This window comes from Physeter macrocephalus, chromosome 2 (assembly GCF_002837175.3).
Source record: "Physeter macrocephalus isolate SW-GA chromosome 2, ASM283717v5, whole genome shotgun sequence".
Taxonomy (NCBI): domain Eukaryota; kingdom Metazoa; phylum Chordata; class Mammalia; order Artiodactyla; family Physeteridae; genus Physeter; species Physeter macrocephalus.
Genome location: NC_041215.1, coordinates 95,062,899 through 95,086,613, shown reverse-complemented (window position 1 = coordinate 95,086,613; position 23,715 = coordinate 95,062,899). Strand labels below are relative to the sequence as shown.

At 40.5% G+C, this 23,715-nt stretch overlaps 1 protein-coding gene and 1 long non-coding RNA gene across 3 annotated transcripts in view; one reads left to right on the top strand and one right to left on the bottom strand.

Moving 5' to 3' along the window:
• NAB1 (NGFI-A binding protein 1) overlaps positions 1-8,353 on the bottom strand; it is a 42,569-nt gene extending 34,216 nt beyond the window's left edge. The window contains exon 1 of one of the 2 annotated variants that reach the window (XM_024115622.3): positions 8,245-8,353. The gene's annotated coding sequence lies outside the window, so the exon portion shown is untranslated. Of the gene's footprint in view, positions 1-8,047; positions 8,163-8,244 lie in introns of those variants that run through there. The other variant, XM_024115621.3, reaches the window with a different exon arrangement.
• LOC129392643 (uncharacterized) overlaps positions 8,296-23,715 on the top strand; it is a 60,851-nt gene continuing 45,431 nt past the window's right edge. Inside the window, exons 1-2 of the long non-coding RNA XR_008618889.1 lie at positions 8,296-8,384; positions 11,012-11,110. This is a non-coding gene — a long non-coding RNA (uncharacterized lncRNA). The remainder of the gene's footprint in view (positions 8,385-11,011; positions 11,111-23,715) is intronic.

Here is a 23,715-nt window from a genome sequence, read left to right as displayed (position 1 = left end):
GCTGAATACTTATTTTGTGTCACACTGTATGACAAACACTTTATATTATGTCTAATCCTCACAACAGCCCTGTGAGATAGGTATAGTTAATTCCCATTTTATAAAAAAAAAAAAAGTAGCAAGATTAGTCTGGCAGGCAAAGGATGAGAGATTTCAGTATGAACTGGAGTTGATAAGATAGAAGGTGGTATATTTAGGAACTGAGAAAAAAAGAGGCAGGAAAAATTCAGACAAGACTTGGTGATCACTTAGGTGTAAGTGATGAAAAGGAGAAGAAATGTCTAGAACTGCAACAGGCGTTGGGGATACAGAAAATCAGGGATGATGGAATTCCCTTTCAAACACATGGCACTTGAACATGGCACAAGGTAGAATGCTTAAGTAGAACTGTCCTGTGTGCAAAATAACAGACTGGAGCCTAAGTGTGTCTCAGGGTTAGAGACAGAGGATGAAGCCAAGGAGGGTGGGAGATCCCTCCAAAGAAGCAGCAGAGAGCCTGAGACAAAGACAAGGAACTAATACTTTTAGAGCTCAAGCTAGGCAGAGAAGTCTGCCTTTAAAGAGACAGAACAAGACCCAGCAAAGCACTTCTTGACCTCTTAGCAGCCTTTAAAAGTTATTCACAGTTGCCTGGAGACCTTCCACAGACAAAAAGGAGTTGGCCAAGTACTTCCATTTAAGAGAAACAAACTTGTAATCAATGCACCCTTAGGATTAAAAGGACCCTATAGCCCTCTACGGGCAAAAATTATAGTAGGCCAAAAGAATACATACACCAAAGCAAAGTGAAAGCTCCACTCTCAACTCAGAAAGTACGGAGCAATTGTTAACTGGGAGATAAGACAAGCAGAGGAATATTAGGAACAGCCCTGAAGGCCAGATCACCAAATTTGGGACTTCTGCTTTATGCCATCAACCAGAATTCTACCCAAAATTCCAGTTTCAGTCATCCCATCCAAGGAGAATGCATTTCCCTACCACCCTAAGGACTGACTCCTGGGAAGCCCCCATCTCCTGGAACCTCTGTGTCATCCACAATCTGCTCTAATCAATTACTGACCTCCTCAAATTTTATGGTTATTTTATAAGGGCATTGCCAGGTGACCTGATGACTTCCCAAGATATATAAAAAAAGATTGAATCTGAGCCCACTAAAGTCTGCTGACAGCCAGGAAATCATGTGGGGTGCTTCCGAAAAAATATAATTTCCTAGTCCTTGGGTTGCATCTCAGGAGACTCTCATGATTTGGTAAATTTGGCAAACTACACTAGAAGATCCCTATTTAGTACACTCTCTGGGCACCACGAACTCCTACAGGTTTTGAGACCACCGTCATGTTCATGCCACCTCAGTTCTCTGGAAAAAACATTCCTGCATCTTCTGAATCACCCACAGGAGGATCTGCTTTGTCCTCCCACTCCAGGGGAGACTTTTTGGGGAGAGAATCTATCATCCAGCTGGACACAAACCCACGAAAACAAGCTCTTGGGAGTTACAGACACAAGTTAAAGTCTGTATTGAACAACATTATACCAAATGGAAGCGTTTCTAGAAAGTGTCTGAGGTAGAGGAAAGGAAACCTACTTTCCCTTCATACACCTAATGCAATAGCTCCACAAGCTTTCAATTCAAGAGTATAGGGCTTCCCTGATGGTGCAGTGGTTGCGCGTCCGCCTACCGATGCAGGGGAACCGGGTTCGCGCCCCGGTCTGGGAGGATCCCACGTGCCGCGGAGCGGCTGGGCCCGTGAGCCATTGCCGCTGGGCCTGCGCGTCTGGAGCCTGTGCCCCGCAACGGGAGAGGCCGCAGCAGAGGGAGGCCCGCATACCACAAAAAAAAAAAAAAAAAAAAAAGTATACACACAAAAAAATATCTATACACACGTATAAATATATATGTATGCACATATACACACAAAATCATTTTTATAAGAGGACTGTAACCTTGCAAGATTTATGGTGTCATCAATTATCTCACCATATATACTCCCCCAAATTATGGAATAAAGTAAAAATTACATGAGAAAATCTAGAACAGAGTTCTTGAATCTTTTTATGAGCAATAAGAAAACAAAGAATATATGATGGACAAATGTAAAAAGAGAAACTTAAGGAGAACTAAAAACCCAAACTTAGGTTTTATTCTTCTGAGATAAGGCAATGATTTTAGAAAATATTAATTTTCAACTTTTATCCTTTCTCATCTTTACCCAGAAAGAAAGGAAACCCCCTAGTTCCTAAGAGAAATCCCTTAAGTTCCGGTAAGAAAGTAGTTATGATTATAATATCCCCATAAGGACTGATAGGACCCAGTGTACATTTCCAAAGTCAAGACACCAGATGAAAGATAAATAAGTGAACTATTTAGACTCCCAGGAGGCTTTCTAAAGGCCCACACTTACTGCTGGGAAAGGAGTTTTCTCCCTAAGCTTTTTGCTTTAAGAGAATGTTTCAGTTTCCTACAAAGCCTGTTGGGATCATTTAAACAACCACCACTTCATACATTAACTTGATTTGATTTAAAAGAAAATTTTTATGATATTTTCTGCTTTTACAAACTCTGTACCTATTTGTGCTTTGACATGCAGGTCAAATAAATCAAAAGAAAACTGCATCTCTCCAATCTGAAGTAAACATAAAAGGATCCTAACACAATGCTATATAATATAGGAAGCTGCGAGTAGAGTAAATCTACTCAGCTGCAAACTCCAGTTACCTGGCCTGTTCAAGAGATGCTGGAACAACCATGCTGTGTGTGACCTTTTTATAAATTCCAAAATTAAGAGAAATTCCATCCATGTTGTTGCAAATAGCAGAGTTCATTCTTTTTTATGGCTGAGTAATATTCCATTGCATGTATAGACCATATCTTCTTTATCCGTTCATGTTTTTGTTTTCCTGTTCCTTCCTCCAACCTACATGTCCTTAGGCCACATCACCACCCTTTTTCTTTCTCTGCCTCAAAAGCACCTAATTCTAATTTTCCCCCTGCTTCTTGCACCAACTTTGAAAACAGCTACCTCACCTTCAATACATCCCATACTGCAATGCCAACTTTATCTTCCTAAAGTACAGGTGTGGCTCTTTTTTTTTTTTTTTTTTTTTTTTTTTTTTGCGGCACGCGGGCCTCTCACTGCTGTGGCCTCTCCCGTTACGGAGCACAGGCTCCTGACGCGCAGGCTCAGCGGCCATGGCTCACGGGCCCAGCGGCTCCGCGGCATGTGGGATCTTCCCGTACCAGGGCACGAACCCGTGTCCCCTGCATCGGCAGGCGGACTCTCAACCACTGCACCACCAGGGAAGCCCACAGGTGTGGCTCTTTACTCACCTATGCAAATCTCCCCACTTCATGGAGGAAAAAATCCAAACTACTCATATAGGCATCCCAGACCTGTCCAGCCTCCTCTGTGGTCCTTAACCTGCCCCTATGCTCGTGCCAAACACTGGACTTTCCTCAAATGGTCCTTCACAGAGAAACTGTTAAGAATCAGGATACAGACGAGCAAGCACACACTTAACCACTCTGATAAATGCTATGCCAAATGTTATCTTCAATACATAAGGAGCCATGGAACAGAGAAGCAGACTGACATGGTCCTGTAGAACAGGTTACCTTAGGCTACAAGCTCCTTGATGGTAGGGACTAGTTCTCATTCATCTTTTATCCCCCTCTACTCCCAGCAAAGCGTTCAAGGTAGAACAACATCTCTATAAAGGATTCTGTTGAAGGAAACCCAACGTATGAGTCAGAATCTGATCAGCAGCCTCCTTTTATATTCCAAAAGGAATAACCTCTGTGTAAATTAGGGTCCAATCTAACAAAAGCACATCCTGCTACTTTACCTACAATCTTTTTCATTCTCTCATCCTCGATACTTCCCCTTTTTTATAGCCTGTGTGGTGGATTCCCATAAGATGGCCGGATGCTCTCCCTTTACAGGAACACATGTGGTTGTGGCGACAACAGACATCATGTTAGCCCAGCCCCAAAAGCAGCCTTTTAAGTCAATTTCAGGCACGAGAGATCCCAGGTCTCTTTCCTCTTGATTTCGACCAATTAAAATGTTATCCCCTAATAAACATCAATCCTATAAATGACCATTAGACTCAAATGGATTCATGAACACTACACTTGAATCCTCCTCTTCGTGATACAGGAAATATATATGTATACACACGCTTTTATGAAGTCCATGGCATTCCAAAGAAGAGACTCTGCCAGAAGTGGGGAGAAACCAAGGGCAAAATCCTAGTAAAATCTGACTTATTTATGCAGAGGACTATAAATTCCTGCCTCCCAACACAGCCTGAAAATTTCACTTTAAAATTATCTAAGTTAACAGCAACCTCTTAACAGACTTCTAAAAAAATGTGAAAAAACTTGGGAAGCGTTAGCTCATGAGTCACTTACAGATTAAGGTGAATTAGTTCCACCAGATTGTTTTCCTCTAACACCTAGATGAGATCCAGTATACGCTAAGGGAATGAAAGCTAGAGATGGGAAATGGCAAGGAAGGAGATAGGAAATCTGAGGCGAGTGACCGCGTTTAAAGCCTCGGAAGTATTGCCAAGGTTGGGAAAATGTAGCCTGAAGGTATAGGAGCCTGGGGAAAGGGTACAATGGGTACACTACAGGTTGAGACTGGAAAGGTTTATGACAAGCCAGAATTTGGCTTAGGGAAGGATAAGCCTTAAGCCTAGGAAGTGAATTCTTGTCATTTTTGTCCCAGTCCCAGAACTCAACCTAAAATAATTAAATGTAGTTTAATTACATCATGGGTTATTTAAGATAGCAGGTCGACCCAGGTCCTCACTCTTGTGTATGTGTTTCAAGTACCAAACAATTTAACTAGGCATATTTATTAATAAGCATGCGGGGATATATCTTAAGTCAAGATATTTTTGGATCTTATTACTGTAATAGCTATGAATTAAACATATAGCTTCTAATGAATTAACAGTAATTTAGGAAACTTAAAATGTTCTCTGCTGATTTTTTCTGACTTCTGAATGAAGCTGGAAAAAATTTCTTATAAACCTCAAAATTTTAATTAAAGTTTCAATGTATAACCCTAAATTTATCAAAATTAGAAAAAAATCAGATTTATTTTGCAATTAAACAATAACTATGCATTAACTTAGCTGTGATACCAACAGGTAAACACTAGTATTTCATATAATATGGCTGGAAATTCTTCAATCAACTAACAGTCAAGTTATTCAACAAACATTAAGTGCCATTTGAGCATGTAGTATGCACACAGTACATATAAATTTTATCATTTTTTCCCAGAAATTTATCTTTAAAAACTATTAAGTTGACATACTGTACAAGTTAAGGTGCAACTCTCTAAATACAATGTATTGAGAAATGACAAAACTATTTGAAAGCTTAATGGTATGTTTTAGCTGTGAGAATTCTGACAAGATGAGGATTGCTACTTTTTCCCCCAAAATCAACTTCTCTAACTTCCCACTTGTTCCATTGTTAACTTTAAGTATATTCTACTACTGCACTAGTTTTTGAAAATGTCAGATCAAAAAGGAAATTTGCATTTAATATAATAACTGTACTGTTCTTCATTCTACTAAAAAGAATGAACGAAGCAGTTAAAATAAAACTAAATCCAAAGCAAAGGGGCTAGGAACCTTGTATTATGCTTAAGTGGGCATTATTTATTCCTTATTATTTTTAATAAAACTCCACATGAAATATGCATACACAAGATGATTATACAAGCAAGATCTTAACCTTTTCAAAACATATTAAAAAATGGTCATTTCCAAGAAAGTAACATAAAATATATCATGCTTCTGTGGTATCCAGAATACAGCTTCACACTTAAAGGTAAATTGTACAAAGCTTTTATTTCCAGTAATGCACATGAATAGCACCAACAAAAACAACTTGACTTACCATAATGGAATAGATGAACCCCAAGTCTTAGGACAGAGTCTAGATCAACAGACACAAAAACCTGACATACTTCTGTTTCCATGCAACCATCTTTTACTTTAAATTTTTAAAGTTCATGCAATAAATTCTTCAAAGGTCTCCCCCACTTTGTCATACATTATAATTTCTTCTTTCAAAGCAGCCACGGTACAAACACCCAAAACCTTTAATAATAAATCAATATGCTCTTAATATGTGATTAAAAGAAAATATCTAATACTTTAACTGATTCTCCAAATAGCAACAAGGAGAATGAAAATATATTAACTTTTCTACAGGGCAATGGATGTTATTTACTAGTCATCAAAAAAGAAAATTTTTTAATTAATTTAGCTGAGATTATTCAATTTTATTAATAATTCGGAAACAAGACAAGATGTATTCACCAGATATATCAAATTATTTATTAGCTATATAAGCTCGCTAAATTTCCTTGTGTCAGCTATAGTATTCCTAAGGATTTCTGTCATGTTCATTACATCCACAATTAGCAGGAAGAATGAAATAAAAATCTACACTGCCTCAATGTTTTTATTATTATTATTGATTTATTCACATATAATAGGAAATCACCAGAGCCAAGGAAAACGAAATTTTTCCAACACCAGGATGGCATATTAACTTTTGTGCAAGATGTTAAAAATAGTAAAATTAAAACAAGAAAGCTTCCAGTGGTTCCTTAACATTTTTTTTCAAGACTTGATTTTCCAATAACTAATACTCAAACAGGAATAAAGAAGGCTGACCTTGCCAGACATATATAAACTCTCAAGAGAACACTTACATGCAAGGTAATACCTATAAGAACAAGATAATTTTTAAAACTTAATGAAAATATTAAATGTTTCAAATGCTGGAAAATGGAGGAAAAAAGGATATCCCCTGAATCTAAGCTACTTTTACTGGCACTTAGATTAGACTAGAGGCAGCTTTTTAGGTCTTCTGGAAAATATCAGTACCCACCCAAAATAGAGAAAGTAAATCCTCTGCATCCCTTCTCCCAATATTCCTTCTTAAAACCCACACATAAATCAGGACGTGTCATAATCTGGTATGTTTTAGAGAGGAAATTTTTCAAAAAAGTGAAAATCTAAGAAGGTATTTCATTGCGTGCGCACTTCTCTAACAAAACAGCCTAGCATTTCCTACGTGACTAATCTTTTTAAAATTCAGTTCCTATGCAATCTAATATTATCTATTAAAACTGCCAAAATATTTTTAAACAAGATCTGAGTATCTCCCTCTCAGCTCTGATCTTTGCACTCCTTAAGTTTGCAGACACGTCACTGGCAAACCAATTGGTAGTGACAGGTTACTCCAAATCAACTCTTTCGGAAGGAAATTTTAAATTGACATCTACCCCGAAATTTTCCATGCCTCCCGGATCTCACGTAGTGAGGAATTAAGTATATGCAAGTCAAGGATTCCTCCTGATCACCTGCTGCAAAACTTGGTCTGCGGAACCTATAATTGCAAGTATATTCCAATTCAATTATCCTTTCCCCCAAGATCTTACAACAATTAGGCTCACTCGAAGTGTCGTTTCATATCTTGAGCCTTGTGAACCCTGACAATGCAGCCCATAAGCATTTGATTGCACTTGCAACCTTTCTCCATGAATAAGGTCACAGACTACTGCATCCAAAGCTTGCATGTCCCACATGTGTTTGCAAATTCCACACTCGGCCTTAACGAGCACGAGTCTCTCGCTTCCATCGCACCTCAGTGCCAAGTTTCTGTAAGCCACTTCCAAACAAAACTCTCCTTCCGCTTTCAAAAAGAAAACTACATTCCAAAGGAGAGGATACCCAGGACGAAAATTAAGGCTCTAAGTGCAACACTCTTACAAAGTAAACAAACCAACAAAAAGATTCTGCCCCTGCGGAAGGTGGCTGCAAAACTCTGGGGCCGGCGCGCGCACCCACCGCGCACAACACACCACGCAACCCACCACCGCTCCGCGCTCCGTGCCCCGCGCGACAGCCCCAGCCGGGTCAGGAGAATGGACGCTGCGCCCCCGGCTTTCTGGGAGCAGAATGCACAGGTCGGCCCCGCTGCCTCGCTCGCCCTCTTCTCGCTGCCCCTGCGCACCGAATTTCTCCGGGAATCGCCCACACGAGCTCGATACCGCCGTCTCCTTCCGGCGGCGGCCGCGCGGGGCCAGCTGCCCTGGACGCCCGCTTCCCCAAGTGCCGGCGCAGCCCAGAGACTCCGCCGCTCCAAGTTCGCCCGCGGTCGCACGAGCTTGAACACATCCCGCAGCTGGCGGACAGCCAGTTGGTACGTACTCGGCCAGCGGCTGCAGCGGTCTTGGCGCGCTCTCCCCCAGGACGCCTCAGCAACTCCGAAGTGACGGCCCCCGGCGCTCTCTCCTCAGTCGGCTGCTGCGGCCGGGACGCCCCCGCTCCCATCGAGGGGGGAAGGAAAGGTGGTGGGCGCTCTCTCCCTGCTCCCCCCCTCCCCCAGCTCGGGCCCGCCGCTCCTTCCCGCCCGCCAGCCCCGACGGCGCTCGCTCGGCCGCGGTGGCGGTGGCGGCGGCTCCTCCCGGCACGGGCGGCGGCGGCACCTCCCCCGCCGCGTCCTCCCCCCTGCTCCCCGCCTCCCCTCCCCGCGCGCGTTGCCCTCCCCCTCCCCCTCCCCCGCCCGCCTCCGCCGCCTCTACCCCCCCGCCCGCTGTCACATTGGGAGATTCCGCTCTTGCTACATTCGCCGCTCTGGCTCCCGCCCACGCGCGGCTGAGTGACGCAGATCCCGGCGTGGGCAGCAGCCGGGCGGGGGCGGGGGCGGCGGCCACCGGGCCCTGGGCTCGGCCTCGGCCTCTTCCCGCCGCCCGCTCCGCGGAATCCGGAGGGCGGCCCATTCACTCGGCAGCTGGGAGGAACCAAGTGGGCGCCCGGGAGGGGGCGGCTCCCGCGAATCCTGCTCCCGGCGGGGGGAGGGGGCGGGAAGGAGGAAAACGGGGGTGGCGGGAGGGAGGGAGGCTCCCGGCGGGGGGGGGGGGCGGGAAGGGGGAAACCGGGGGTGGCGGGAGGGAGGGAGGGAGGGAGGGGACGCCGCCTCGGGCCTGCTCTCCAGCTGCCGAGGGAACTGGGAAGGTTTGCAATTAAAAAAAAAAAAATTTTTTTTTAAATGTGTGAGGTTCCCAATATAGTGTTTCAAAGAGCACGCCCCGCCAAATCCAACATCCCCCGGGAGGCTGACTTTAAAAAAAAAATAGCACGCTCAGCCCACTAATCTGGGCGCCCGTCTCGCCTCTGCTCCCGCCCGCGCCGGCTCGAGGCTGGTAGGCCAGGTGCGCCCCTCCCGGCCGGCCCAGGCATCCTGCGGAAAGTGGGCTGTGACCGCAGGGAGTGGGGGTGGCAGGTGCGCGGCGCTGGGAGGAAAACTGGCAGTTCCAGAGCACCTCAGCCCCGCCCATCTTGCCCCGTCCCCACCACCGTCCTGGCGTAGGGAGGAGGGGAGGAGTGGGAACCCACAAACCCGAAGTGCGGCGTTGACAACTGTCTTGTTTGCTGGGTAACTTAATTCCAACCTTCTCAACCCTCCTGAAAACCTGCTTGTTATTTTACTGGTTAATATTTTCTATTTCCACGGTGTAAAAATCCGACAGCGCTAGAACAGTCCTGGCATGTGTTCGAATAGAGTTCCCAAGGCACGCTATAGAATATTTGAGTTTAGTTTACATGAACTTTTCCTAACCAAAGAAAGTATTAAAACACCTCCAAAAATGTACTTAAACTATTGCCAAAAAATTTGGAAATTTGTTTTAGGGTCTATTTTTCCTTTCTTTGCAAAAACGGGAAAAGGGAAGAATTCCTCGAATTTTAGCATTGTGTTCTTGAAGGGTAGAGAGCATCTAGTAAATCTAAAACTACTGCAAATACAGGTAAAATTCCGTTTAAACGTACATATACAAACTCAGCTTTATAGGAGGCCAGTCCCACATCCTGGCTGGCCTCCCAGAGTGTGCCTACTTTGCTGATGGGGATACAAGGCATTCTTTGAGATGGGAAATTCTTCATACCACCTCTTTATGTTGCAGCAATGGATGGGGATGATAACATTGAAAGAAAAAAACCTTATTAAAGTACTGAATCTTTCTTTTTCTTTTTGCAAAAACATGTTATAGGAATGAGTAATGCCACAATGGAATATATATAATTAAACCTTTCTCCAGTATTAGTGAAAGGTTCTGTCTGGAATAGTTGTGTTGATTTTCATATGAATAAGCATGCTTACTTCCTTGAATTTTTCTTCAACGGAAGAATCACTACTGGAAGTGTATCTTAGCCTAATTGTCTCGGTTTTGCAGCTGTGGACCCTATTCTGCTAAAGAGAAAGTTAACTTCGGTTGTAATAAAATAAAGACAGCTTTTGGGAAAGATATAGGTCAACAGATTTTCAAATGAACAAATGAAATCTGCAAAATTATTTTCTTACAGTTCCTCTCTGGAATCCTGATGTTTTGCAAACATTGTTTGCTCTGAACAGCTAGAGAAAGATAATTTTCTCCCATAAAGATGTACAATCAGTGATTCATAAGTCATGAAATGCGTAGTCTTACCTGGACTGTTGAGCCTCCCAGTAAAATTGTTTCCAGAGTTGGAAGAAATGACATTTAATCCTCTTCCCAAACTTGTATCTGTCTGACCAGCACTAAACATAATGCTGAAAAGGAAATGTGTCAGGGCAGATAGTTTTTTTTCTGACTTGTAACTGGTTATTTCTACAGTTAAGCACTGAAATCTCTCCTTGTTTGTTTTCTGAGCACATTTAGGTAGTATATTTTTCCCACATTAAGAATGGCATTTTTGGCCCACTTTGCATTGCCTTAAACACCCATGGTGCTGGGGGAAATGGGAGGCAGGAAAATGAAGGAAAGATAAAATTTTAAGCTTTTAGCATCCAATTCTATATGTCTGTATGACAACAGTGTAGTTAATATGGCTGCTCAACAAGAGAATGGAGGCATTCACCCGTATCTGAGACAGCTCAGATAAAGAAACATTGATTCTTATTTACCTCCTTACACTTACTTTCATCTTTCATCGCCAGTGCTACCCCTGAACACCACCTCCTCTGCAACACACACACAGTCTTCTGCCATTCCCAGGCCCTGGTGGTTTGTTAAGGAACAGCATTCCATCCTGTAAGGTAACAATTATGGTTTCTGATTATTCTATATTCCATTCTATCCTGTAAGTATGTCTTACACTTCCCTTGAATTCAATAAATGTATGTTTAATAGGATCTTTAAAAAATAATTATTAAAAATACTTCGGTGATTAGTGCATTTGCAAAAATAAGGGGTTTTTGGACAAAAAAAAAATTCCACATTGTGAAACTAAAGATAGTTTTTAATTTTAAAAAAATGTAGAAAGTTGATAGTGGTTCTGACATTAGAGTGAAAGTTTCCCTGAAAGAGCATTAGTTTATTACTTTTAGAAAGATTTCTTTAAAATGCTTCAGTGATTCAAAACAAAAGAACAAATGATTTTAAATGTTCTTAGAGGAGAGAAGGAATTACAGTATGGCTTGTGACCTACAAGATCTAAGGTATAGTATAATTCTATCCTGTTGTTCTTCTGTTGCCTTAGAACAATTCCATCCATACTTAACGAATTTTCCACTCTATGTGGTGGTGGTCCTAGAGTTAACTGAGTCCTGTTTAATATTCATAATATCAGAAATATAATTTAAATTTCCCTTATGTTACAATATGAAATTTAAAGTTTTGGATGTGTATGTAGATTAAATAGATTTTTTAGTGTATAGAGATTTGACTATTTTATATAGGGAGATTATAAACAAGTTTCTTAAAGGTATGCTAATAGGAATATATATAACTGATCATTCCAAGAGCCGTGACTTTAAAAACATTTGCTCTTCTAAAAAAATAAACAAATCTTCATACTTTGCATTTTATTACAAGACACTATAGAATTTTTTTTTAACATCTTTATTGGAGTAAAATTGCTGTACAATGGTGTGTTAGTTTCTGCTGTGTAACAAAGTGAATCAGCTATACGTATACATACATCCCCATATCCCCTCCCTCTTGCGTCTCCCTCCCACCTTCCCTATCCCACCCCTCTAGGTGGACACAAAGCGCCAAGCTGATCTCCCTGTGCTATGCCGCTGCTTCCCACTAGCTAGCTATTTTACATTTGGTAGTATATATAAGTCCATGCCACTTTCTTGACACTATAGAATTTTAAGAGGTAAAGGATTATGAAGTTCACCTAGTTCAACCTCCTTTGTATATTCAAAGTATTTTCAAATAATTTTCAGAAATTCAGCATACAACTCGTCTAGCTTCCAATAAGTTGGTTATTTGGAAGTTGTATTGCAATCCCTGCTGGGGAAAAAAAGGAAATTGTTATATTCCCAAGATGGACTATAAATCCTTATAAAATGCAAGTGAAAATACACAATTACAGACTTAATGGGGAGCCAGGTAGGATCTTAGGAATCATCTAATCCAATTGACTTCTACAGGTAAGGACATTTATACTATACCTTTCTGATATAAAGAGCAGAAAAATACTAATATAGTATTAGGCAGTAAATACAGCCAAACGTTTAATTGAATGAAGAGTAATTCTGGTTTCATTAACTGTGCCAATATAAAATAAAAATTTCTTTAAAAACTGGCATTCAGGGACAATAATCCTCTCATTCTGCAAATAAAGATTCTTGGAATTTGAGAGAAAAATAAATAAATAATGTTAAATGGTTAAAAAATAATTAATTAAAAAAATAAAAGTTTGTCTTCAAGACAGCAGAGAATGTAAATGGAAACTTTTGAAAAGACTATCAAAAGAGAATTTCTGGACATTTTTTAGGGATAATGCCTTGTTTTTCTTCCTCCTCTATCCTCTCTGGCAGCAGTGGTTACAACTCAGCTACTCTTTCTCTTTTCTTCCCACCTTTTCCCATTTTTCTGGCATTCACTGTGCAGGATCTGTATAGTTAACTGTTCCATGACACTATTTCAGGCCTCAACAACACTGACTACTGTCCACTCATTCCTGGCTGTTACAGACTGAATGTTTGTGTCCCCACCAAATTAATATATTGAAACACAAACCTCCAATGTGATGCTATTAGGAGTGAGCTGTTGGGAGACTATTAGGTCATGAGGTCGAAGCCCTCATGAATGGGATTAGTGTTCTTATAAGCGAGACCCCAGAGAGCTCTTTTGACCGTTCTGATATGTGAGGACATAGCAAGAAGACAGCCATCTATAAACCAGGAAGTGGCCCCTCACCAGATACAGAATCATCTTCCAGTGCCTTGATCCCAGACTTCCAGATTCCAGACTGTGAGAAATAAATGTTTGTTGCTTAAGCCATCAGATGTATGGTACTTTTTTTTTAAAAAAAATTTATTTAGTTAGTTATTTTTGGCTGCTTTGGGTCTTCGCTGCTGTATGCGGGTTTTCTCTAGTTGCAGTGCGCGGGCTTCTCATTGCGGTGGCTTTTCTTGTTGCCACTGCACGGGCTCTAGGCTTGCAGGCTTCAGTAGTTGTGGCGCATGGGCTCTAGAGCACAGGCTCAGTAGTTGTGGTGCACGGGCTTAGTTGCTCCGCAACATGTGGGATCTTCCCGGACCAGGGATCGAACCTGTGTCCCCTACGTTGGCAGGTGGATTCCTAACCACTGTGCCACCGGGGAAGTCCCATATGGTACTTTTTGTTATAGCAGCCTGAGTGGACTAAGGCACTGGCCATTAATAATTCTCAGCTAACTACACAAGGCTAACTACACAGTGGAAAGTAGGTTAAAAAAAAATACTCTGCTCAGCCTCTGGAATCTATCTAAACCGTCTTCCATTTGCACACCACATTCTTGGCTTTCTTTCTTGTTCCTCACAATCCCATGTTTAGCTTTTGCTCTTCTCCACCCAATTTGCTGGATTGACAGCAAGTCTGTGCTCACTCTCCCACCTTGTCTCTGTGCTTGTCTTTTTCTTCATATCTACACTTTGCCGGCAGAGGACCCACCAGCTCAAGTCCCCCTTTTAAGCATTCCACATGAGAGTGGATGGAAGATTTTGTTTGTTTCCTTAACAAAGGTGTATGACTTGTTAACCAAGATGTGGAGCAAAGGAATAAGAAAAGAGCATGTGAAGGAAGAGAACCTTTCTTGAAGTAAATGGGCAAGAGTTGGAAGAAAGTGGAAGAGATGAAGAGACACAAAGAAGATAACTGCATTTGTGAGAAGCTGACTAAAGTGGACATAACTCTTCTGGAAGAAATGAAAAACCAAAGAAAAAGTACCCGAGTCCATGGTGGAGAAAAAAGAAGAGACAGAGAAGAGATCATCCCAACATAAATTCCTCTAAGCTCGCCACAAAAATGTGCTCTTGACCTGGGACAGATGGTAATGATGGAATGGAGTATTGGGGATAGATGTGCAGGAAGAAGGGACAGAGAAACAGCGGGCATCCTGCTCTCTTCACTTGAAGAGAGCCTGTATATTATCTTTAAGTTGGATTGGAAGAGGTGGTGAATGTATCAGGTACAAGTGTGTATCAGGAAAAGGAAAGAAAAGCAGAATGGGTTCAAAAAATACCCTCTGCACCAAGTGCTTTCACCATACTATGGTTCACATATGAAGAAATTGAGTGTGTTAATATTAATGATTGGGCTAATTGTCACAACAAATTACTCAACACTGCCTTCTAGGAGCAGACACTCGGAAAGGACAATGCATGTATTGTACAATAAGAGACTTAAAACTATTGAGATAAAAGTAAATCAAACATGGTTCTGTTCACATATAATTGCCAAGTTACAGTTTGGATTATATTGTTGTGCTTACCCAGATTTACACATCGTGACTCATCAGCCTGCCCAGGATTGGCAATAATATATGGTAGTCAAAAATTTTAAGGACCTTGATTTCTTAATAATAGAAACTATTGCTGCATTTTTTTTCACTTTCTACTGTAACAACAGTCTCTAATAGTGACAGAGTGAGAGTTTTTTCCAACTACAAATATATTCCTCAAATAAAATTTTCCAAATCTGGTGTCGGGGCTCTTATGCGAATTGCTGGTCAAAGGGTAAATAACCTTTAGAAGGGTAATTTGGCAAATTGAGCCAGGAGTTTCAAAAGTGTTCATACAATTTGATCCAACAAATTCACTTCTAGGTTATTATTCTAAGTTTATAAACATTAAGAGGAAGATATTTATTACAACATTATTTACAAGATTGAAAAAGCAAAACATCTGAGATGATGAATTGGTTAAGTTATAGCACATCGATGTAACGGAATACGTTTAATAACATTGGGAAATGCTCATGATACAATAGTAGTGGTCAAAATAGGACAGAGCAGAACAAACTATAATCACCCTACCTAAATATGAAAGGAAATTTACCAAATGTTAGCAGTAGTTATCTCTAGATGATGGTATTATAATTTTTTATGCTTCCTTTAGTTTTCAAAACTTTAACAACAAACATGCATTACCTTAAAAATCGGGGGAATTTTAAATGTTTTTTTTGCGGTACGCGGGCCTCTCACTGTTGTGGCCCCTCCCGTTGCGGAGCACAGGCTCCGGACGTGGAGGCTCAGCGGCCATGACTCACGGGCCCAGCCGCTCCGCGGCATGTGGGATCTTCCTGGACCAGGGCACGAACCGGTGTCCCCCGCATCGGCAGGCGGACTCTCAACCACTGCGCCACCAGGGAAGCCCTAAATGTTGTTTTAAAGAAAGATCCTGCTTCAAAAGCAGTTTACAATGAAATAAAAATGAAAACAAAATTGTATGTTTATCTATTTGAAGACAGCAACAAAAGTCAGGAACTTGGGCGGCCCTGGTGGCGCAGTGGTTAAGAATCTGCCTGCCAATGCAGAGGACATGGGTTCGAGCCCTGGTCTGGGAAGATCCCAAATGCCGCGGAGCAACTAAGCCCGTGAGCCACAACTGCTGAGCCTGCGCGTGTAGAGCCTGTGCTCCACAACGAGAAGCCACGACAATGAGAAGCCCGTGCACCGCAATGAAGAGTAGCCCCTGCTTGCCGCAACTAGAGAAAGCCTGCAGACAGAAACGAAGACCCAACACAGCCAAAAATAAATAAATAAATAATTTTTTTAAAAAAAATCAGGAACTTATCCAACAAATATGTATGTATGGAGCCCTTCGTACGTTATTAGTCCTGTATAACTCTTGTGTATTGTGAGCCTACCATGTGTGAGATGTGAATATATGTGTGTGTGAGTATATATATATATATGTGTGTGTGTGTATATATATATGTATCATTATATGTGTGTATATATCATATATATCTGTATATATATATTATAATGTTACAAATATACTCATCCTTCTTTTATTTTTCTGATTAATCATTCAGGCAGGTATAAACCTGTATCTTCTTGAAGGTGCCCCTACTCCAGGGACGTATGCAGTCCCTGGGCTTTTGTAATTATTTCACTAGGCTTCCACAGGCAAACAATGACAGAATTGGCTTCTGGGCAGCCCCTGGTGTCACTGTTTCTCACTGCCAGTTTTGCCGCAGTAAACTGGGCCCACCAGATGCAGTGCTGGTCCAGTACTGCTGAGACCCTTCTGCAGCCTGCGTGGTTTTTTAGGGGAGGACAGAGGAGCCCGCTCTCTATCTCCAAGACTGCCCTTTGCAGGGCTCTGCTCTTCCTTCATTTCACAAGCACAAACATCTCCCAAGGGTGTTGGCTCCATGCTGGACTTGGTCAGCTCCAGACTCAAAGCCACTCCTATCCTCATCCCAGGAATCAAACTACCGGCAGTGGCTCTCTTTCAGACTACTTTCTGATAGATTTTAAATTTGTCTTACAGTATCTTTTCTGGATTATATAAATTTTGAGTCATTCTTCTCATTCCTGTTCTTGCAACCTCTCAGCTTGCCTAACAGTCGAGGTTCATTTGCGTAAGGACTATTTACATTGCCGAGAAGGTTCCCATGGCAGGCTGCCCAGATGCTTACGATCCAGATCCTCTGAGCACCAGGGTAGTTGCACAAGGCCCCTCTGTGTGCCTGGGTGTCGCCCTCCACTCCTACTCACACATACTGTGGAGGAGTAGGAGTTTTGAAGAACTGAACGCTCCACCTTCCTTGTATGCTAAGGTCAAGAAATAGACAGGTTACTTATAAGGTGGCATTTTTCAAACAAGAATGGACACCCAGAAACAGATGGACAGTGGGACGGCCATTAGAGGCAGGACAAGACATTGTAAAGAAGTAAGAATAATCTAGGCTTCCCACTCGGCACAGCAAGCTGACAGCTAGGTGTCCTGTCTGAGAAAGAAAGGGGGACTCAGGTGAGGCAGGTCCCCAGTGCTGCTGCGAACAATGTGGTTGCTCCTTTCTCTTCAGGGCCGCACAGAGATCTAGGCAACATCACTTTGGATTTCATCCAGCTTCCTTCACTAGCTTTCACACCCCCTGTCAGGCACCCAGTGTTCTCCTGATGTCTGAGTTTGGTTTGTTTCCTGAGAAGGAAGAATATGATCTGATCCAGATATACCTGGAGGTGTTAATGTTGCAGTGTGCTACTTTTCCAAAGATGTGCATACCTGGAGATTGTTTGAGCAACAACTAAACACCTACTGAAGGACACACACACACACTGTAGTATACTCAAGAGAATTTAAAAAATAAATAGATAAGCCTCTGCCCTAATTCCTGGTCTAGAAAGGGGAATAGACATGTGAAAGAATAGTTGCTCCACATTGTAAGATGTTCTTAGTCCCACAGTGGAAAGGGTGATGATTCTACCTTGGATGGGGCACAGGGGTGAAAGTCATGAGGCTTACAAGAAAGTGACAATTGGACAGGTCTTGAAGGATGAATTTAATAGAAAGACTCAGGAAGTACGGGCACTCCCTAGCAAGTACAGAGGCAGTGAAACAGCATGAAGCAAGAGCAGTGAATTAGGGCAATAATTGTAAAATGAAACCTAACTGGTTCCAAATGACTTCAGAATGAAATGTGAGGAGGGCAGAGGCAGAAGATGAGGTTGCAAAGAACAAATTATGTAGCATCCTCATATGATACTCTAAGCAGTTGTGGGTTTTATCCTGTTGGTATAGTCCTCATCTTCAGTGAGTGCAAGAATCAAACTGGTAGTGTTAGACATCAGAATGGTAGTTAAAATTAGGGAAGAAGGAGGTGATTGGAAAGGGAACAATCAGGACTTCTGAAGTGTTGGCAAGGCTCTCTTTCTTGTTTTAGACTGTGCTTATATGGCTGTTCACTTTGTAAGAATTTATTGAACTGCATATTTATGATTTCAGTACTTTTCTTAATGCATGTTACACTTCTCAATTGTAAAAAAGTTTTCTTTTTAATCAAACTGGGTAATTTGTTCAAAACACAGATTCCAGGGCCTCACACTCAGACATTCTGAGTGTAGGCCTGGGCTGGGACTCAGGAATCTGCATTTTTTAAACAATTACCTTGGAGCGGACGCGCAACCACTGCGCCACCAGGGAAGCCCCAGTACTTTTCTTAATGCATGTTACACTTCTCAATTGTAAAAAAGTTTTCTTTTTAATCAAACTGGGTAATTTGTTCAAAACACAGATTCCAGGGCCTCACACTCAGACATTCTGAGTGTAGGCCTGGGCTGGGACTCAGGAATCTGCATTTTTTAAACAATTACCTTGGAGGATCTAAAGCCAAAAGGGACCCCTAGACCACACTTTGAGAACACTGCTAGGGCTGTTGGGGAGTCACCCAAAAGGTTTAAGCAAGAAATTAAGAACAACGATTTGCCTGTCTGAATGTGCTGGATTAGGGAGAGGAATAAGTTGAGGATGGCTTCCATTTTATACCCAATAGCACTTGCAGGTCCTATATCCCATTCCCTCTTTGCTTTTGAAAGAGATGTGACAAACAAGGTGCTAATGTATTTTTTGAGATGTGTTTTCTTTTGGGGGGGTTCTTAAATATGAAAAAATTTGACCCCAGTACAATAATTTCTAATAGTCAAATTTAAGGCATGGAACAAGCCCGTGGGGTAGATATTCTGAGGCAAGGAGCAACTTTCTAGAATTTTTTAAATGAGTGCATGCTTAGCCTATGAGTAATAGTTGTTCAGCTACTGACCCACCATTGTTATGTCAGGTACTTAAGGATAAGTGATTTACATGGATGCAGCTAAATTCTTTTTCTTGTGCCCCTTTATAATCAGAGGGATAGTTTTGTGACATAAAGCAGCCAACATGGTATTCTTCCAAACCATAATCCCTATGGGAAAAAAAAAAGACAAATTTTGTTTTTCCTTTGGTGTTCACAGAGTTGGAAAAAGAAAGGGGAAACTATACTTGGCCTTAAACAGAGAATGGGAAAGTCCAAAAATATGACACAAAATGTGTGCAGATTTTCCTCCTCATGACTGAAATACTGAGGAAATGCCGCAAGGTAAGGTTTTTTAATTGCCAGAATTATTACTTTGTAACCAGAGTCTGTCAGTCCATTCATTAGATCAGCAAAAATGTTTAAGTCTGACAACACAAAGCGTTGACTAGGATTAAGAGCATTAGGACTCATATACGTATAAATTGATGTAATCACTTTGGAGAGCAATTTGGCAATATTTAGTCAAGTTAAAGGTGTGCATACTCTTTGACCCAGAAATTGCACTCCCAGGTATATTCTCAGAGAAACTCTCTTACCTATGCCCAAGAATATTCACAGCATCACTGGTTGCAGTACTTAAAACTTGGAAACAACCTGTTGATATATTATATCAATAGGAGAATTTATGAGTAAATTGTGATATATTCATACAGTGGATATAGCTGTGAAAATAAATGAAATAGATCTACATATCTTCCATGGGAGAATCTCACAAATATGATGTTGGATAAAAGAGCAAGTGGCAGATAAATGTGTACAATCTGATGACATTTATATCAAGGTTAAAAATTGTAAATACTATTGTTGTGTGGGAAATTACCTTGCTGCTACGGAAGCCTGTTAAGTATAACAACAGGCAAGCTCTCCAAGAGATCACAGAACAGAAGGGCTTACAGACCAAAATGAGATACTTATATCTCATGGTTTATTAAATCAATTGAAAACACACAACAAAAAGCAAGGTGAAAGAGCTGGGGTAGTTTAAGATGACACTACCTGAATCCTCAGCCCTGTCCCTGTCTTCCTCGATAAGGGTATGCCAACAAGGACCAGAGTTGAGATCTGATTGAGCAAAGCGACCCAACACATAGAAGGTGCCTAGTGTCAAAATGCACACTTGCTCTGCAGGTTTGGGAGCAAGTGCATCTGGCTGATAGCTGTATTGTAATTAGCCTGATGAGCAGTTATGGATTTTATTTTGCATTAGTTGTGCAGAGGACGTGAGGAGTCAATGGTCAGCCGAACTAAGACCTCGTAAATAGTGAATGCCTCGTGTGCCTCCTGTATCTTCAGTGTGTCATGAGTATTTGATGATTCATGACCTCATATATGTTTAGTGTATCATGACTATTAGGTATTTCTTGGTCTTTCCATCCATTTCTAATTATGTTCATTATAGTTCATTATTCAAATGCTCTACTTACTTTATCTATGTCTAACATGTCTCAGAAGTTACTGACTTAATCTTACGTATTTTACAAAATTTGCCTGTCTCATAAGCTATTTTCTTTAATTCTAGTTTCACTTTTTTCCCTATGTGTTCATTTCTCTTATTTTTTAAAGCAGAATTGAATATTCTTTGTTAATTGAAATATAGTTAACATATAATATCATGGTAGTTTCAGGTGTACTACATAGTGATTTGACATTTGCATATATTACAAAATGATCAACTTGATAATTCTAGTAACCATCTGTCTTCATATGAAGTTATTACAGTATTATTGACCATATTCCTTATGCTGTATATTACATCTCTGTTACTTATTTATTTTATAACCAGAAGCTGTTACTGCTTAATCCCCTTCACCTATGTTGCCCATTCCCACCCCACTCCCTTCTGGCAACAACCTGTTTGTTCTCTGTATCTATGAATCTGTTTTCATTTTGTTTTGTTTGTTTTGTTTTTTAGATTACACGTAAAAGTGAGATCATATGGTATTTGTCTTTGTCTGATGCATTTCACTTAGCATGATACCCTCTAGATCCATCCATGTTGTCACAAATGATTTCATTTTTTATGGCTAAGTAGTATTCCATTATATATATATACCACATCTTTATCTATTCAACTGTCAATGGATACTTAGGTTGCTTCCATATCTTGGCTGTTTTAAATAATGCTGCTATGAACATTAGTGTGTATATTTCTTATAGAATTAGTATTTTTGTTTTCTTTGGGTAAATACCCAGTGGAGTTGCTGGATTGTGTGGTAGTTCTATGTTTAATTTTTTGAGGCACCTCCTTACTGTGTTCCACAGTGGCTGCACCAGTTTACAAGCCCACCAGCAGCACACAAGCGTTCCCTTTTCTCCACATCCTCATCAATACTTGTTATTTGTTGCCTTTTTAATGATAGCCATTTTGACAGGTGTAAGATAGTATCTCATTGTGGTTTTTTGCATTTCCCTCATAATTAGTGATATTGAGCATCTTTTCATGTGACTGTTGGCCATCTGTACGTCTTCTTTGGAAAAATGTCAACTCAGATTCTTTGCCCAGTCTGGTGCTTGTTTTTTTGATGTTGAGTTATATGAGCTATTTATTTTAGATAGTATTCCCTTACTGGATATATTGTTTGCAATTATCTTGTCCCATTCAGTAGGCTGCCTTTTTGTTTTGTTGGTGGTTTCCTTTGCTGTGCAAAAGCATTTTAATTTGATATGGTCCTATTTGTTTATTTTTGGTTTTGTTTCCCTTGCCTAAGGAGATCCAAAAAATATTGCTAAGACTGATGTCAAAGAGCATACTGCCTATATTTTCTTCTGGGATTTTTATGGTTTCAGGTCTTATATTTAAGTCTTTAATCCATTTTGAATTTATTGTTATATATGATGTGAGAAAGTAGTACAGTTTCATCCTTTTGCATGTAGCTGTCCAGTTTTCCCAGCACCATTTATCAAAAAGGCTGTCTTCCCCATTGTATATTTTTGCCTCCTTTGTCATAGATTAATTGACCATATAAGTGTGGGTTCATTTCTGGGCTCTCTCTTCTGTTCCATTGATCTGTGTCTGTTTTTGTGCCAGTACCATACTGTTTTGATTACCATAGCTTTGTAGCATAGTTTTAGGATGCTTGATACGTCCAGTTTTGTTCTTCCTTCCCAAGATTGCTTTGGCTATTCTGGGTATTTTACGGTTCCAATACAAATTTTAGAATCATTTGTTCTAACTCTGTGAAAAATGTCATGAGTATTTTAGTAGAGATTGCATTGAATCTGTAGATTGCCTTGAGTAGTATGGTCATTTTAACAATATTAATTATTCTAATTCATAAGCATGGTATATCTTTCCATTTGTTTTTGTCTTCTTCAGTTTCTTTCATCAGTGTCTTATAGTTTTCAGAGGACAAGTCTTTCAGAATTGAATACTTATAAATAATTCAGTAAACAGACATTGTAAATATATGTGTAACATGATTAAAGTATAAACAAATGCTTGGAAAGAGTAATCCCCAAGTTCAGCATTTGGCTCAAGATGGTGGAGAGGGAAAAAAAATGTATTCAGATGGAGTTCGCAGGGCTTTAATTACATTAGTAATGTTTTATTTTTCAATATGGATGGTAGATGTATGAGTATTTATTATATTATTCTTTAAATTTTTCACATCTGAACTTTTTCAAAATAAATTTAAGAAAATTTTGAAATAGTAAATATATGGTATCTTACAAGTAATAGGCATTTAATACATATCATTTTGATTTTAATAAAGTTAAAGAATTTGACTGGGCTAACTAAATTGATATGTCATCCTTCTATTGCTGGTACCTACATATATTTTTCAACAAATATTTGCTGAGTACCTACTATTTACAAGGAAGGCATTGCACCAGTTGTTACGGATGATGAAAAGCTGAGTGAAAGAAAATTCTTACTCTCAAGAGTTACTCTCAAGGTTGCAATTTAATCAGAAAGTTGAGACTACTGAAAAAATAAGAACAATACCAGAGCATAATATAAGTGCCTTTAGAGATATACAGCTAGTCAGTCTAGGTGTGGCTAGTCAGTCTAGGATGAGATCAAAATGCCTTTGAGAAGTGGCATTCAATCTGGGCCTTGAAAGAAGTACATGTCAACAGGTGAAAACAGTGAGGAAAGCATTCCAGGAAAAGGAAGTACAATGAATAGAGAAGTAAAGTGTAGGGCATGCTCACTCCGTGTCAAGGCTGGGTATGGGAGAGTGGCACAGAGGGTGTTAAGAAGTTAAGTCAGGACAAGAATCCTTCTATACAACATTAGCAGTGGTTACCTATGGTTGAGATTATGGGTAATTTCAATTTGTTTCTTTGTAATATTCTGTATAGTCAACATATTCTACAGTGACCATATATTACCATGTATTACAGTGACCACAAAACTGATTTTTGTTGAAATAGCTGGACAATTTGCATATGGAGCTCTGACCATCTGGAAAGGCAGGGACAAATACTCTATTTTGTTCTTTTCGAGATTTATCAGGATTGCCTGGCTAAAGCCCATTAACAGAGAACAGTAATGAGGCCCTGAAATAAAATTATCTTTAGGAATGGGCAGACTTAGGTGTCCCGTCATAAACATAAGAGCCTAGGCATTCTTGGAGGAAGCGTAGCACATGGCTAAGCTGGAAGTTCCTTGGGACCC